The sequence below is a fragment of the Salvelinus sp. IW2-2015 genome, unplaced genomic scaffold, assembly GCF_002910315.2.
Source record: "Salvelinus sp. IW2-2015 unplaced genomic scaffold, ASM291031v2 Un_scaffold1458, whole genome shotgun sequence".
Lineage (NCBI taxonomy): Eukaryota > Metazoa > Chordata > Actinopteri > Salmoniformes > Salmonidae > Salvelinus > Salvelinus sp. IW2-2015.
This window is the reverse complement of record NW_019942920.1, coordinates 13,786-30,100: the sequence shown is the minus strand read 5'-3', so window position 1 is coordinate 30,100 and position 16,315 is coordinate 13,786. Positions and strand designations below refer to the sequence as shown.

At 45.0% G+C, this 16,315-nt stretch overlaps 1 pseudogene; it reads left to right on the top strand.

Annotated features, from left to right (window-relative positions):
• The first annotated feature begins 490 nt into the window (after nucleotides 1-490).
• LOC139024399 (uncharacterized) overlaps nucleotides 491-16,315 on the top strand; it is a 25,097-nt pseudogene continuing 9,272 nt past the window's right edge.

Here is a 16,315-nt window from a genome sequence, read left to right as displayed (position 1 = left end):
TTTATACACATTTATATAAACATTTTAAATGCATTCCGTGATATATGTTGGAATGTATTTGAAATGTATACAAAAAATGTTTTAAATACATTATATGGGCCAAATTTAAAATACATGTGTAAAACAAAATATATATATAAAAAAATGTGTATGGGCCCCCTCCTAAAAAGGCCTACCGGTAGTATGGGCTCCAGTATTCAAACATCAAGCTTTGAACGAGATACAGAGAACACAAGATATAATGTACAATCGACACACACATACTGTACATACCACCCCACACACCAAACCATGTTGCATGGTCTCAGTGGGGTAGTTAATGGTAAAGTGACCTGGGACCTGGGTTCTCTGCCATGGCTTTAGCTTAATGGCTCAGTAATCTGTTACTGAGACATTAGTGGTTTATCATTAGCCAGAGCTTGTCCCTTTGTTTGACTTACACTCTCAGACAGAAACCTGTACACACCTCCACTCTTTGAGTAACATTTAGGATCTTATGCACCTCCTGATCTTGGATCTCTTTAGCCTGGTTGAGATTTCTAAGACTTCACATGGAAAGCTTTATGGATCGGTATGCTACAGACTGAGAGGCTTCTTTCCCTCTTCCTTCAAATCATTAACTTCTGGAGGATTACTTGTCTTGACACCCTGGTGCCCATTTAGATTGTGGATAGTCTCCTTGGTCCTCCACTGAGGATGTTGACTTTCTCTCCCTGTGGTCTAACTTCTGTGATGGATGATGTACTGATCTGTGGAGCTGAGCATTCCACCCTGTCTGAAAAGAAGCAGCTTTGTTTGACCTGAAATTGGGTTTGTCTCGAAAGACAAAGGGAAAGAGAGAGACAAAGACTCTTATTTAAACCTAGAGGAGGGAGAGAGAGGTATCAGTTTGGGCTTAGGCTGTTGTGAGGTCAGTTTGTGTTTCAGCATCCTTCACACTCTGACACATAAACAGAGGAACTTGGGCCCGAAGGTTTTGAGGGGCTCATCTGAGGCAAAGTCCAGAGGGAAGATCTAAAGCTATGAGTGAGGTTGTTTTTAAAGCTTGGTTCAGAGTGAAAATTCACTCTGTTTAGCAACACACAATGGACTTAGCGCTAGACTAGTTTGATAGACCGACAGAAAGGTTAGGTGTGTAGGAATGGGAACCCTAAGAGGTATCAGTGATCCATGGGAGGTCTACGAGAGGGAAACCTCCAGCAGCAGCTCTTGGTGAGTTTTGTATTTTAAGAACAATATAAAGGATATAACTCAAGATTTTAAATAAAGTCTACATTCATATTTTATGTTTAGCATTAGTAGAAGTTGACACGTCAGCTTTTGTATTCCGGCTTAAATTTTTCTGAATCCTGTTATTTCAATTCCACAGATAATAATGTTATCAAAATATCATTATCATCAACAGAACCATTTTTTTTACAATTTCTATATGAAAATATCTCTCAGAGTAGAGCTAATTAAAGTATTTTTCCAAACCCTTTTGGAGTAAAAAATGTCTCATTGACTGCATATCAATGATTACCTGGCTGTGCGGTGAGTTGATCGTGAGAACTACCCTGATCTAAAAGGAGCACTCATGCGTGCSTTGATGAACCAGGAAGAGGGAGGAGAATGTGGAGACATGACCGATTTTCCTGGGGTTTCCCATGGCAACATGGCCACACAAGGCTTGTCCTCATCAAGGTTGGCGACACACGATATGGGGGTTTTGGTCCTAGCAGTCTCCCTCACCCTCTCAAATCTCTCTTCAAGAACCTCTTAAATCCATACAATACAAAGAAAGCAAGCCTACCACAGCAAATCAAGCYCTTGGTTAGTTCACTATAAAGGCATTTTTAAATCAAATACTTTTAGTAAGTTGAACTCAGTGTCAATGAAAAGTCATTATTACTTAATGTTTATGTGGTAATGACTCAAATCTAAATGAGAAGTTGCATCAKCTCTATTATTTTAAGTTATAATAACAAATTGATAACATCAAAATGTTGGCTGGCTAAATCCCCAAGCTGTCCCTCATACCATCATGGTCACCTAATCATCCCCAGCTTACAATTGGCTCATTCATCCCCCTCCTCTCCCCTGTAACTATTCCCCAGGTCGTTGTTGTAAATGAGAAAGTGTTCTCAGTCAACTTACCTGGTAAAATAACGGTAAAATAAAGAAATAAAAAGTATTGTAGTCTGAAATTGGTCACAAAGTGTGCAGTCTCACTGCTGCCACAGGGGTGTGCTATATGTTCATATTCTGTAAGACTTTCATATTATGCAGTAGTACTCTCAATAATGATCAGTATATGAATCTACACCACCGTTCAAAAGTTTGGGGTCACTTGGAAATGTCCTTGTTTTTGAAAGAAAAGCAAAAAAAATGTCCATTAAAATAACATCAAATTGATCAGAAATACAATGTAGACATTGTTAATGTTGTAAATGACTATTGTAGCTGGAAACGGCAGATTTTTTTATGAAATATCTACATACTACTCCACTCCACAGTGATGCAGGCCAGAATGCCTGTATTCAGGAGGAACTCAGACTTAAACACCTGCTGTTGCTGAGGGATGCATTTACCCGTCGCACAACCTCGGACAGGGGGTCCCGGCAGAGTTGGAGAGGTGCACGGAAAAAGGGAGGAGGTGAAAGAGGGATGAGTCTGGAGGAGTTCCAGAATGCTCTGAGTGCTGTGATTGGTCCAGACAGCCAGAGCGGATGGCTGGAGAGGGTCTTCAATGAGGTGACTATGACTCTTTGTTACATCAAATCAAATCAAATGTATTTATATAGCCCTTCTTACATCAGCTGATATCTCAAAGTGCTGTACAGAAACCCAGCCTAAAACCCCAAACAGCAAGCAATGCAGGTGTAGAAGCACGGTGGCTAGGAAAAACTCCCTAGAAAGGCCAAAACCTAGGAAGAAACCTAGAGAGGAACCAGGCTATGAGGGGTGGCCAGTCCTCTTCTGGCTGTGCCATACAGTTTAACTGTTTTTTGTTAGTTTACCCTTAGGAAATAAGAACATGTTCTCATTTCCAATAGATTGACGTGTCATGTGATGGCTATGTGGAGTGGGAGGACCTGTGTAGCTACCTGCTGCAGCAGTGCAGAGAGAGAGACCACACCTCCAGGCCAAGAGACGCTCTACTAGACACTGAGCCACTCATCAAACACTGCTCACACAACAAGGTGAGGGACACTCTAGTCATTGCTTATAGAGTGTGTTAATAACTATGTAATAACTATGTAATAAGTAGTTAATTGCTCATACTGTATGTTCATTCATAAGTATGCAGCAGTCTCCATTGACCTCTATTTCTCTTTCTCTCATCAGCCACTCTCTCACTTCACCTCTAAACTTTTCTCTTCTCCCCCTTACAGCAGGAGCCCACAATCTGTGTAGTGGCTGTTCCCCATCCTCCCCCCCTCCGCTACGTCAGTGTCAGTAAGGGGGGGCTGCTGACTGTGTGGAACAACCGACTACAAGTCCTCAAGACTCTGGAGGTGCGTGAGCTGATAAGCCACACACACACACACTCACTCACTCACAAAGACAGACACACACTCACTTTCTCTCTTTRTTCSATGTATCTCCTCAGCTGGCTGGAGACCCTGCAGAGCAAGGGGTTAACAGAAGGAGGTTCAGGGGCTGGACCACTGATTCGTCTACATGTCCACAAGGACGCTGTAGCAACCAGCAGCATGGACCTCCACTTTGTTGACGTGTCCACGGCCAGCTGCTTTGAGGACATCCACTTGTTTGGTATCTAACCAACTGTTAGAAAGACTCAAAGTAGAACTTTTGTTTTTGCAATCAGTTCAATTTCTGACTTTATGTCCCTTTTGTTCTCTCATCTCTGAACAGGTTTCTGACTTTATGTCCCTGTTGTTCTCTCATCTCTGAACAGGGTTCTGACTTTATGTCTCTGCTGTTCTCTCATCTCTGAACAGGTTTCTGACTTTATGTCCCTGGTTTCTCTCATCTCTGAACAGGGTTCTGACTTTATGCCCTGCTGTTCTCTCATCTTTGAACAGGGTTCTGACTTTATGTCCCTGTTGTTCTCTCATCTCTGAACAGGGTTCTGACTTAGTGTCCTTTGTCTCTCATCTCTGAACAGGGCTGAACTTTATGTCCCTGTTGTTCTCTCATCTCTGAACAGGTTTCTGACTTTATGTCCCTGTTTCTCTAATCTCTGAACAGGTTTTCTGACTTTATGTCCCTGTTGTTCTCGTCATCTTTGAACAGGGTTCTGACTTTATGTCCCTGTTGTTCTCTCATCTTTAAACAGGGTTCTGACTTAATGTCCCTGTTGTTCTCTCATCTCTGAACAGGTTCTGACTTTATGTCCCTGTTGTTCTCTCATCTCTGAACAGGGTTCTGACTTTATGTCCCTGTTGTTCTCTCTCTCTCTGAACAGGTTCTGACTTTATGTCCCTGTTGTTGTCTCATCTTTGAACAGGGTCTGACTTTATGTCCCTGTTGTTCTCTCATCTCTGAACAGGGTTCTGACTTTATGTCCCTGCTGTTCTCTCATCTCTGAACAGGTTTCTGACTTTATGTCCCTGTTTCTCTCATTCTCTGAACAGGTTTCTGACTTTATGTCCCTGTTGTCTCTCATCTCTGAACAGGGTTCTGACTTTATGTCCCTGTGTTCTCTCATCTCTGAACAGGGTTCTGACTTTATGTCCCTGTTGTTCTCTCATCTCTGAACAGGGTTCTGACTTTATGTCCCTGTTGTTCTCTCATCTCTGAACGAGTTCTGACTTATGTCCCGTTGGTCTCTCATCTCTGAACAGGGTTCTGATTTTTGTCCCTGTTGTTCTCTCATCTCTGAACAGGTTCTGACTTAGTGTCCTTGTTCTCTCATCTCTGAACAGGGTTCTGACTTTATGTCCCTGTTGTTCTCTCATCTCTTGAACAGGGTTCTGACTTTATGTCCCTGTTGTTCTCTCATCTCTGAAACAGGGGTTCTGACTTTATGTCCTGTTGTTGTCTCATCTTTTGAACAGGGTTCTGACTTTAGTCCTGTTTGCTCTCATCTCTGAACAGGGTTCTGACTTTATGTCCCTGCTGTTCTCTCATCTCTGAACAGGTTCTGACTTTATGTCCCTGTTGTTCTCTCATCTCTGAACAGGTTTCTGACTTTTATGTCCCTGTTGGTCTCTCATCTCTGAACAGGGTTCTGACTTTATGTCCCTGCTGTTCTCTCTCTCTGAACAGGGTTCTGACTTTAGTCTCCTGTTGTTCTCTCATCTCTGAACAGGGTTCTGACTTTATGTCCCCTGTTGTTCTCTCATCTCTGAACAGGGTTTCTGACTTTATGTCCCTGTTGGTCTCTCATCTCTGAACAGGGTTCTGACTTTTTTGTCCCTGTTGTTTTCTCATCTCTGAACAGGGTTCTGACTTTATGTCCTGTGTTCTCTCAATCTCTAACAGGGTTCTGACTTTATGTCCATGTTGTTCTCTCATCTCTGAACAGGGTTCTGACTTTATGTCCCTGTTTGCTCTCATCTCTGAACGGTTCTGACTTAAGTCCCTGTTGTTCTCTCATCTCTGAAACAGGTTCTGACTTATGTCCCTTACTGTTCTCTCATCTCTGACAGGTTTCTGACTTTATGTCCCTGTTGTTCTCTCATTCTGAACAGGGTTTCTGACTTTATTCCTGTTGTTCTCTGCATCTCTGAACAGGTTTCTGACTTTATGTCCCTGTTGTTCTCTCATCTCTGAACAGGGTTCTGACTTTATGTCCCTGTTGTTCTCTCATCTCTGAACAGGTTTCTGACTTTATGTCCCTGTTGTTCTCTCATCTCTGAACAGGGTTCTGACTTATGTCCCTGTTGTTCTCTCATCTCTGAAACAGGGTTCTGACTCTTATGTCCCCTGTTGTTCTCTCACTCTCTGAACAGGTTCTGACTTTATGTCCCTGTTGTTCTCTCATCTCTGAACAGGGTTCTGAACTTTATGTCTGTTGTTCTCTCATTCTGAACAGGGTTCTGACTTTATGTCCCTGTTGTTCTCTCATCTCTGAACAGGGTTCTGACTTTATGTCCCTGTTGTTCTCTCATCTCTGAACAGGGTTCTGACTTTATGTCCCTGTTGTTCTCTCATCTCTAAACAGGGTTCCCCAATGTTCCAACCTCTCTCTGCTACTGGCATGACATAAAGGTACGGCTTCAGTACTCTGTCAAACTAACATACATTTGACTCATTCTAAACGTTCAATTACTTGTCTTTTCATGAACCATGATGGATGTTTTTATAGTTATGGTAGTTATGTTCACATTGTCTTCCCCTGAGATCTGTTGTATCCCTCCCAGTCTCCAGGGGGGCGCTCTTTGCTGCTGTGGGGAGATGAAAAGGGAGGGATCCATCTGTTGTGGTTCCTTCAACTCCACAATGGACTGTTTGAGAGCCCCTTCACTGAGGACAATGTCCCACAGAGGATTTACATGCAGGTAGGCCCCATTCACTCTTCATTCACTCTGTGCTGGACTGAAACAAAAACTGGCACAGTTATAATGCCAATAGCCTAGAGGTTAGAGAGACAGACCAGCAGCCTGAAGTTTGGGTGTTCAAGCCCCGGACTGGGTGGCTGAACTGGCAACCCACGTTCCATATCCTGCCGCTGTGTCCTTGAGCAAGTCACTTAATCAAATATCAAATCAAATTGTATTTGTCATATGCGCCGAATACAACAGGTGTAGACCTTACATTGAAATGCTTACTTACAAGCCCTTAACCAACAATGCCGTTTTAAGAAAAATAGGTGTTAAGTTTAAAAAAACAAATAACTAAAGAGCAGCAGTAAAATAACAGTAGCGAGGCTATATACAGGGGGTACAGGTACAGAGTCAATGTGCGGAGGCTGTAACGCTTGTCGTGGTTGGAAGAGGAGGACCAAAGTGCAGCGTGGTACATATTCATAATCATTTAATAAAGAATGAATACCGAACAAAAACAACAAACCGACAAACGAACAGTTCCGTCAGGTGCAAACAAAAACAKTAAACAGAAAATAATCACCCACAACARACAATAAAAAAGGCTACCTAATATGGCTCCCAATCAGAGACAACGACTGACACCTGCCTCTGATTGAGAACCATACTAACCCCAACACATAGAAATCTACCAACAGAACAAAACATAGAAAAACAACATAGAATGCCCACCCCAACTCACTCCCTGACCAAACTAAAATAAAGACATAACAAAGAAACTAAGGTCAGAACGTGACAGAGGCACAGTTTAGTCGAGGTAATTTAGGTAATATGTACATGTAGGTAGAGTTAAAGTGACTATGCATAGGTATTAAACAGAGAGTAGCAGCAGCGTAAAAGAGGGGGGGCAATGCAAATAGTCTGGGTAGCCATTTGATAAACTGTTCTGGCGTGAGTGTTCAAGAAGCCTTTTGGACCTAGACTTGGCGCTCCGATACCGCTTGCTGTGCGACAGCAGAGAGAACCATCTATGGATAGGGTGGCTGGAGTCTTTGACAATTTGTAGGCCATTCCTTTGACACCACCTGGTATAGAGGTCCTGGATGGCAGGAAGCTTAGCCCCAGTGATATACTGGGCCATACGCACTACGCTCTGTAGTGCCTTGCGGTCGGTGGCCGGGCAGTTTCCATAACAGGCAGGGATGCAACCATTCAGGATGCTCTCAATGGTGCAGTTGTAGAACTTTTTGAGGAKCTGAGGACCAATGCTAAATCTTTTCAGTCTCCTGAGGGGCAATAGGCTTTGTCGTGCCCTCTTCACAACTGTCTTGGTGTGTTTGGACAATGATAGTTTGTTGGTGAAGGTTGTTGTCCTGGCACCACACGGKCAGATCTCTGACCTCCTCCCTGGCTGTCTCATCGTTGTCGGTGATCAGGCCTACCACTGTTGTGTCGTTGGCAAACTTAATGATGGTGTTGGAGTCATGCCTGGCCATGCAGTCATGAGTGAACAGCGAGTACAGGTGGGGACTGAGCACAGACCCCTGAGGGGCCCCTGTGTTGAGGATCAGCGTGGCAGATGCGTTGTTACCTACCCTTACCACATGGGGCGGCCCGTCAGGAAGTCCGGGATCCAGTTGCAGAGGGAGGTGTTTAGTCCCAGGGTCCTTAGCTTAGTGAGGGGACTATGGTGTTGAACACTGAGCTGTAGTCAGTGAATAGCATTCTAACATAGGTGTTCCTTTTGTCCAGGTGGGAAAGGGCAGTGTGGAGTGCAATAGAGATTGCATCATCTGTGGATCTGTTAGGGCGGTATGCAAATTGGAGTGGGTCTAGAGTTTCTGGGATAATCGTGTTGATGTGAGCCATGACCAGCCTTTCAAAGCACGTTATGGCTACAAACGTGAGAGCTACGGGTCGGTAGTCATTTAGGCAGGTTACCTTAGTGTTCTTGGGCACAGGGACTATGGTGGTGTGCTTGAAACATGTTTGGTATTACAGACTCAGTCAGGGACATGTTGAAAATGTCAGTGAAGACACTTGCTAGTTGGTCAGCGCATGCTCGGAGTCCACGTCCTGGTAATCCGTCTGGCCCTGCTGCCTTGTGAATGTTGAGCACTTTAAAGGTCTTACTCACATCAGCTACGGAGAGCGTGATCACGCAGTCGTCCAGAACAGCTGATGCTCTCATGCATGCTTCAGTGTTGCTTGCCTCGAAGCGAGCATAGAAGTAATTTAGCTTGTTCGGTAGGCTCGTGTCACTGGGCAGCTCACGACTGTCCTTCCCTTTGTAGTCTGTAATAGTTTGCTAGCCCTGCCACATCCGACGAGCGTCGGAGCCAGTGTAGTACGATTCAATCTTAGTCCTTTATTGACGCTTTGCCTGTTTGATGGTTCGTCGGAGTGCATTTCTTCCGGGTTAGAGTCCCGCTCCTTGAAAGCTGCAGCTCTACCCTTTAGCTCAGTGCAGATGTTGCCTGTAATCCATGGCTTCTGGTTGGGGTATGTACGTACAGTCACTGTGGGGACGACYTCATCAATGCACTTATTGATGAGACCAGTGACTGATGTGGTGTACTCCTCAATGCCATCAGAAGAATCCCAGAACATATTCCAGTCTGTGCTAGCAAAACAGTCCTGTAGCTTAGCATCTGCGTCATCTGAGCACTTCTTTATTGACCGAGTCACTGGTGCTTCCTGCTTTAATTTTTGCTTGTACGCAGGAATCAGGAGGATATAATTATGCCCCCATTGCTCTCTATCCAGGGGCGCTGCACTGACCTGTGCCTCTAAATGTGTGTCTGGGGGATGTTGGGAAAGGCAAAAGACAAAAGGACGTTCCAACCAATGGACAGTAAAATCTGTTCTGTAACCTTGCTGCGTGTGTTACGGGCACTTCTAGGGTAGTTATTTGTCTTGGTACTGTGTTATGTGTTCCTTGGTACCAAAAGTTAATGTGTGTTCTTCAGATTTCTGCTGGACCAGGGTTGGTTTACTGGTATTTTATTTGACTAGGCAAGTCAGTTAAGAACAAATTCTTATTTACAATGACGGCCTATCCTGGCCAATTGTACGCCGCCCTATTGGACTCCCAATCACGGCCAGATGTGATGCAACCTGGATTCGAACCAGATACTGTAGTGATGCCTCTTGTACTGAGATGCAGTGCCTTAGACCACTGAGCCACTCGGGAGCCCAAATTATGGTGAGAACATGTCTCCTAACAGGATATTGGTGACCACAGCCGCCTAGTCTCCTACCAACACATCCCCACAGTCCACCAGGAACCAATCAACAGGATCCTTTTCGAGCCCCACACTGACCTCATCATGACATCATCAGGAAGCGACACCTCCTCAGTGGTCATCATGCACGTGTCACTCAGGAGAAAACCCTATGTTTGGAGAATCAATAAGGTAATAATATAACACAGTATCTACACTATTATGAGTATTTCATGTGTTGTTACTATGGAGTACACAATGAAGCCACCATTTATATGGGATTCTACAAAAAGGGTAGCTGTTATTTAAGCAATATGGCCCTCAGAGGGTGTGGTATATGGACAATATACCACGGCTAAGGACTGTTCTTTGGTACGACGCAAAGCGGACCACACACCCCAGAGGTGCCTTATTGCAATTATAAACTGGTTACCAATGTAATTAGAGCAGTACAAATAWCTGTTTTGTCATACTCGTGGTATACGGTCTGATATACCACTGCTGTCAGGCAATCAGTATTCAGGGCTCAACCACCCAGTTTGTAATGTACCATACAGCCTCATTCTTTATCAGATTTGGACTCAAGGTTGGGTTGGATAGTAGACAGAGAATGGCTGAGTGACCTTGCCGCAGGTCAAATTGAAATGTCGGCTCCGACCCATTCAGTTTATGTCATGGTAGCTATCTCCACAAAATAGTAATGGAGGATAATGAATAACCACAGAGGTCAACAGTCACACCGCAGAATGATGAAACTCAACTTGTCTGAATTATTTTGAGTCATAACTGTGTTTTATCTTGCTTACTGTCGCCGAGTCCCACCCTATAACCAATATAAACACACACCACACACACACACACACACACACACACACACACACACACACACACACACACACACACACACACACACACACACACACACACAAAGGATATAATTAACGTTTGCTGGAGAGCAAACATGTAATGTGACTGGCCCTGCTGAGGAAGTGATTAAAGTGGGTGGGGTGTTTTGTATTGGTTGTTATGGCTTCTGAGCAGTGCTCCTATAAAACAGTCTAGCTTTGGTCAGTTGAACAATGAAGCTGTCCTCAACAGTTCACCATTATAAACTAATAGGAAAGGCAGTATTTTTAGAATATTTAGTCACGCTACCTTTTATTTTAGTGACCCACAAATCCTAATTTCCCTTTCTCTAAGTCTGTCTGCTGTCCTGTCTGTCTGTCTGTCTGTCTCTCTTCCTCTGTTCTCTCTCTCCCTCTCCTCCCCCAACCTCTTTCACTCTCTCTCTCTTCTCTCCTTTCTCCCTCCTCCGCAGGGTGTGACGTGCTTTGATTTCAGCAGGTCTCTCAACCTGTTGGTGACGGGTGGTCTGGACCCTGCGGTCAAACTGTGGAACTGCTACATGACCGCTCGGCCAGTCGCGGTCCTGCATGGTCACGGCACCACAGTACTGGACGTGGTCATCTACCAACCACTGGGACAGGTCCTCAGCTACTCCAAAGATGCTGTAAGTCAATAACCACCAGATAGCTTGGCTAGAGACACAACACTGGCCGTAGCTTCACGGGTAAGCTGTAAGCCCTCACCTAAGACAGGTAGAGAGAGGCAAACCTATCCCTAGACTGAAGTACCAGTACTACACCACAAGGTATTCTGTCCTGGCTGTGGCCCAGGTGGTTTTTGTTTTTCACTTTTTGATTCCTTTCAGAAGGGTTTTGTTTACCCACCTGGTTGTCTCTGTGCAGGAGCTTTCAGAAGGGGTTTGTTTACCCACCTGGTTGTCTCTTTGTAGGAGCTTTCAGAAGGGATTTGTTTACCCACCTGGTTGTCTCTGTGCAGGAGCTTTCAGATGGAGTTTGTTTACCCACCTGGTTGTCTCTGTGCAGGAGCTTTCAGAAGGGATTTGTTTACCCACCTGGTTGTCTCTGTGCAGGAGCTTTCAGAAGGGTTTTGTTTACCCACCTGGTTGTCTCTGTGCAGGAGCTTTCAGATGGAGTTTGTTTTACCCACCTGGTTGTCTCTGTGCAGGAGCTTTCAGAAGGGGTTTGTTTACCACCCTGGTTGTCCTCTGTGCGGGAGCTTTCAGAAGGGGTTTGTTTACCCACCTGGTTGTCTCTGTGCAGGAGCTTTCAGAAGGAGTTTGTTTTACCACCTGGTTGTCTCTGTGCAGGAGCTTTCAGTGGAGTTTGTTTACCCACCTGGTTGTCTCTGTGCAGGAGCTTTCAGATGGAGTTTGTTTACCCCACTGGTTGTCTCTGTGCAGGAGCTTTCAGAGGGATTTGTTTACCCACCTGGTTGTCTCTGTGCAGGAGCTTTCAGAAGGGTTTTGTTTACCCACCTGGTTGTCTCTGTGCAGGAGCTTTCAGATGGAGTTTGTTTTACCCACCTGGTTGTCTCTGTGCAGGAGCTTTCAGATGGAGTTTGTTTTACCCACCTGGTTATCTCTCTGCAGGAGGCTGAGGGTGTGGGACATCTCCTCCAATCGCTGTCTGAGGACTGTCCACCTGCAGTTCCCCTGTCTGCAGCCAGGGCGTGCCCAGAGCACGGCAACTTCCCTTTCCTGTTGGTGGCCCCGCCCTTCCTGTCGCAGACTCCGCCCCATATCCTGGTGTCCTGTCGAGACTACCTGGCCAGGCTGAGGCTGGAGGAAGGGGGAGGGGGGAGGAGCAGGGAGGAGGGGGAAGAGGAGGGGGAAGACAATGCCATGGTGCCCCCTCTCCCTGTGCTCTCTACAACCCCACACTGAAACAGGTAGGTATGGAATCTTATACACTGTCACAGCCATGAGGGTGTGCATACTGTATGTGTGTGTTTACGTCCATATGTGTGTAAATGTTTACATCTGTGTGTGTGTGTGTGTGTGTGTGTGTGTGTGTGTGTGTGTGTGTGTGTGTGTGTGTGTGTGTGTGTGTGTGTGTGTGTGTGTGTGGTGTGTTGTGTGTGTGTGTGTGTGTGTGTGTGTGTGGTTGTGTGTGTGTGTGTGTGTGTGTGTGTGTGTGTGTGTGTGTGTGTGTGTGTGTGTGTGTGTGTGTGTGTGTGTGTGTGTGTGTGTGTGTGTGTGTGTGTGTGTGGTTTATATGTGTGTGTAGGTCATCGCCGGATGTGATGACTCGTCTGTATCAGTGTGGGACGTAGAAACAGGGAGGCTGCGTCTGAAGATCACCAGTGCTCATGGAGAGGAGGAGATTACCTGCATGGCGCTAGACTCCTCCCACAGACGACTCATCACTGGCGCACGCAACGGAACCATCAAGGTACCCTGTGGTAAAAGCTAGTGCAGCCTATGCAGTGGAGCCTGTGCTTTCACCTATCCAATCATGTTACTGATGTCTGATAACTGAAGAAAAAGGAAAGCAGGAGAACTTCTCCAAGTCTCTGTTAAGACCTCCTCCTTATACGGTTCAGTTAGAACAGCTTCAGATGGACACAGATGTGGTTTACTATGATGTGCTGTTTCTGTCTGTTAAAAGGTGTGGAACCTACTGAATGGCCTCAACCTACACAAGCTAGAGCCTGTCACCCTCTCAGAAGTCACAGGGGTCATCTGTCTCCATGACAACCAGTTGCTGGCCGTGGGGTGGAGCCAGCAGGTCGCTCAGTATGACATCAAACGGGCTAAGGTGAGAAAACACCTACACTTTCTTTTTCAATAAAAAGTTATTGTGTACCAGCCAGGATAAACACGTACATTGCACTCTCAGGTGAAGAGTCCACACACCTCAACCCAATGTTATCTGTCACTATCGTGTCTGCTCCATGTGGTTCCACTCAGAGTTACCAGCCTTCCTTACAAGACAACTTTCAGGAATGATATCTATTTACAGTTGAAGTCGGAAGTTTACATACACTTAGGTTGGAGTCTTGTTTTTTTTCAACCACTCCACAAATTTCTTGTTAATAGACTATAGTTTTGTCAAGTCAGTTAGGACATCTACTTTGTGCATGACACAAGTAATTTTTCCAACAATTGTTTACAGACAGAATATTTCACTTATAATTCACTGTATCACAATTCCAGTGGGTCAGAAGTTTACATGCACTAAGTTGACTGTCCTTAAACAGCTTGGAAAATTCCAGAAAATGACACATTTGAGTCAATTGGAGGTGTACCTGTGGATGTATTTCAAGGCCTACCTTCAAACTCAGTGCCTCTTTGCTGGACATCATGGAAAATCTACCACGTTCATCTGTACAAAACAATAGTATGCAAGTATAAACACCATGGGACCAAGCAGCCGTCATACCGCTCAGGAAGGAGACGCGTTCTGTCTCCCTAGAGATGAACGTACCTTGGTGCGAAATGTCAAAATCAATCCCAGAACAACAGCAAAGGACCTTGTGAAGATGCTAGAGGAAACAGGTACAAAAGTGTCTATATCCAGAGTTAAGCGAGTCCTATATCGACATAACCTGAGTGGCCGCTCAGCAAGGAAGAAGCCACTGCTCAAAAACCGCCAGAAAAATGTCAGACTACGGTTTGCAACTGCACATGGGGAAAAGATCGTACTTTTTGGAGAAATGTCCTCTGGTCTGATGAAACAAAAATAGAACTGTTTGGCCAAAATTACCATCGTTATGTTTGGATGAAAAAGGAGGACGCTTGCAAGCCGAAAAAAACACCATCTCAACCGTGAAGCATGGGGTGGCAGCATCATGTTGTGGGGGTGCTTTGCTGCAGGAGGGACTGGTGTACTTCACAAAATAGATGGTGTCATGAGGAAGGAAAATTATATGGATATATTGAAGCAACATCTCAAGACATCAGTCAGGAAGTTAAAGCTTGGTTGCAAATGGGTCTTCCCAGTGGACAATGACTCCAAGCATACTTCCAAAGTTGTGGCAAAATGGCTTAAGGACAACAAAGTCAAGGTATTGGAGTGGCCATCACAAAGCCCTGACCTCCATCCTATAGAACATTTGTGGGCAGAACTGAAAAAGCGTGTGTGAGCAAGGAGGCCTACAAACCTGACTCAGTTACACCTGCTCTGTCAGGAGGAATGGGCCAAAATTCACCCAACTTATTCTGGGAAGCTTGTGGAAGGCTTTGACCCAAGTTAAACCATTTAAAGGCAATGCTACCAAATCTAATTGAGTGTATGTAAACTTCTGACCCACTGGGAATGTGATGAAAGAAATAAAAGCTGAAATAAATTATTCTCTCTACTATTATCCTGACATTTCACATTCTTAAATTAAAGTGGTGATCCTAACTGACCTAAGACAGGGYATTTTTTACTAGGATTAAATGTCAGGAATTGTGGAAAACTGAGTTTAAATGTATCTGGCTAAGGTGTATGTAAACTTCCAACTTGTATATATACAGATCTGCTCTGAGGTTTCTTATTGTTCGACGTCAGCAGAACCCGGTGGGGTTTATAAGAACACTAATAAAACATCTTGGATAAGAGGGGGTGTATGTAAATGATGTCAGAGAGCGATGCAGAGTATGACCTCTGGGTCTTATTATATGTACAGTATCAGTCACTATATTTTGGAACTAGAATTTTGCACGTGAGTATTCAGATGGGTAGATATAAAGCCATAGATATACAGTGGAAAACTTGGTTTGTTTTCACATTTGAATGAACGCAATGTTGGCACCAAGATGCAAATGAGAATATTATTCTGGTGATTATCTGGTTCCAATATGACTGTTTGTGTTGGTGAAGGATGTGTTTGTGAGGGCAGACATGTCGTGGAAGTCAGGTCAGCAACACAGAGCTGACATCCTGGTGGTTGACCACTGCCCTGCCCTGGGGGTCATTGCTACGGGCAGCCATGATGGAGAGGTCATCGTCTGGACCTTGGACACACAGAGACCCCTGGTTCGCCTGCAGAGGGCCACTCACTCACTGTGAGTCTTCTGTGTGTGTGTGTGTGTGTGTGTGTGTGTATGTTTTTTTTTTACATCAATGCTTTATTGCAAATTGAAATACAGTATTCAACATATGTTTACTGAGTGTGTATGTGATGCATGTGTGTAGGACAACGCCCCCTGTGGACGCGTTGCTGTTCCTGCAGCGGAGGGGTGGGGACAAACACTGGAGGAACACACCTATCCTCCTCTCCTCACAGGCTGGAGGGATCTACTGGTGGAGCATCACTGGACACATGCACACTCATGGTAACCAGGACACACACACTCATGGTAACCAGGACACACACTCATGGTAACCAGGACACACACACTCATGGTAACCAGGACACACCCACTCATGGTAACCAGGACACACACACTCATGGTAAACCAGGACACACACTCATGGTAACCAGGACACACACACTCATGGTAACCAGGACACACTCATGGTAACCAGGACACACACACTCAAGTAACCAGGACACACACACTCATGGTAACCAGGACACCACACTCATGGTAAACCAGGACACACACACTCATGGTAACCAGGACACACACACTCACAGTAAAACAGGACACACACACTCATGTAACCAGGACACACACACTCATGGTAACCAGGACACACACACTCACAGTAACCAGAGACAAACACACTCATGGTAACCAGGAACAACACAACTCATGGTAACCAGGAACACACCACTCATGGTAACCAGGACACACAAGCCAGCATCATGGTAACCAGGACACACACACTCATGGTAACCAGGACACACACACACACATCC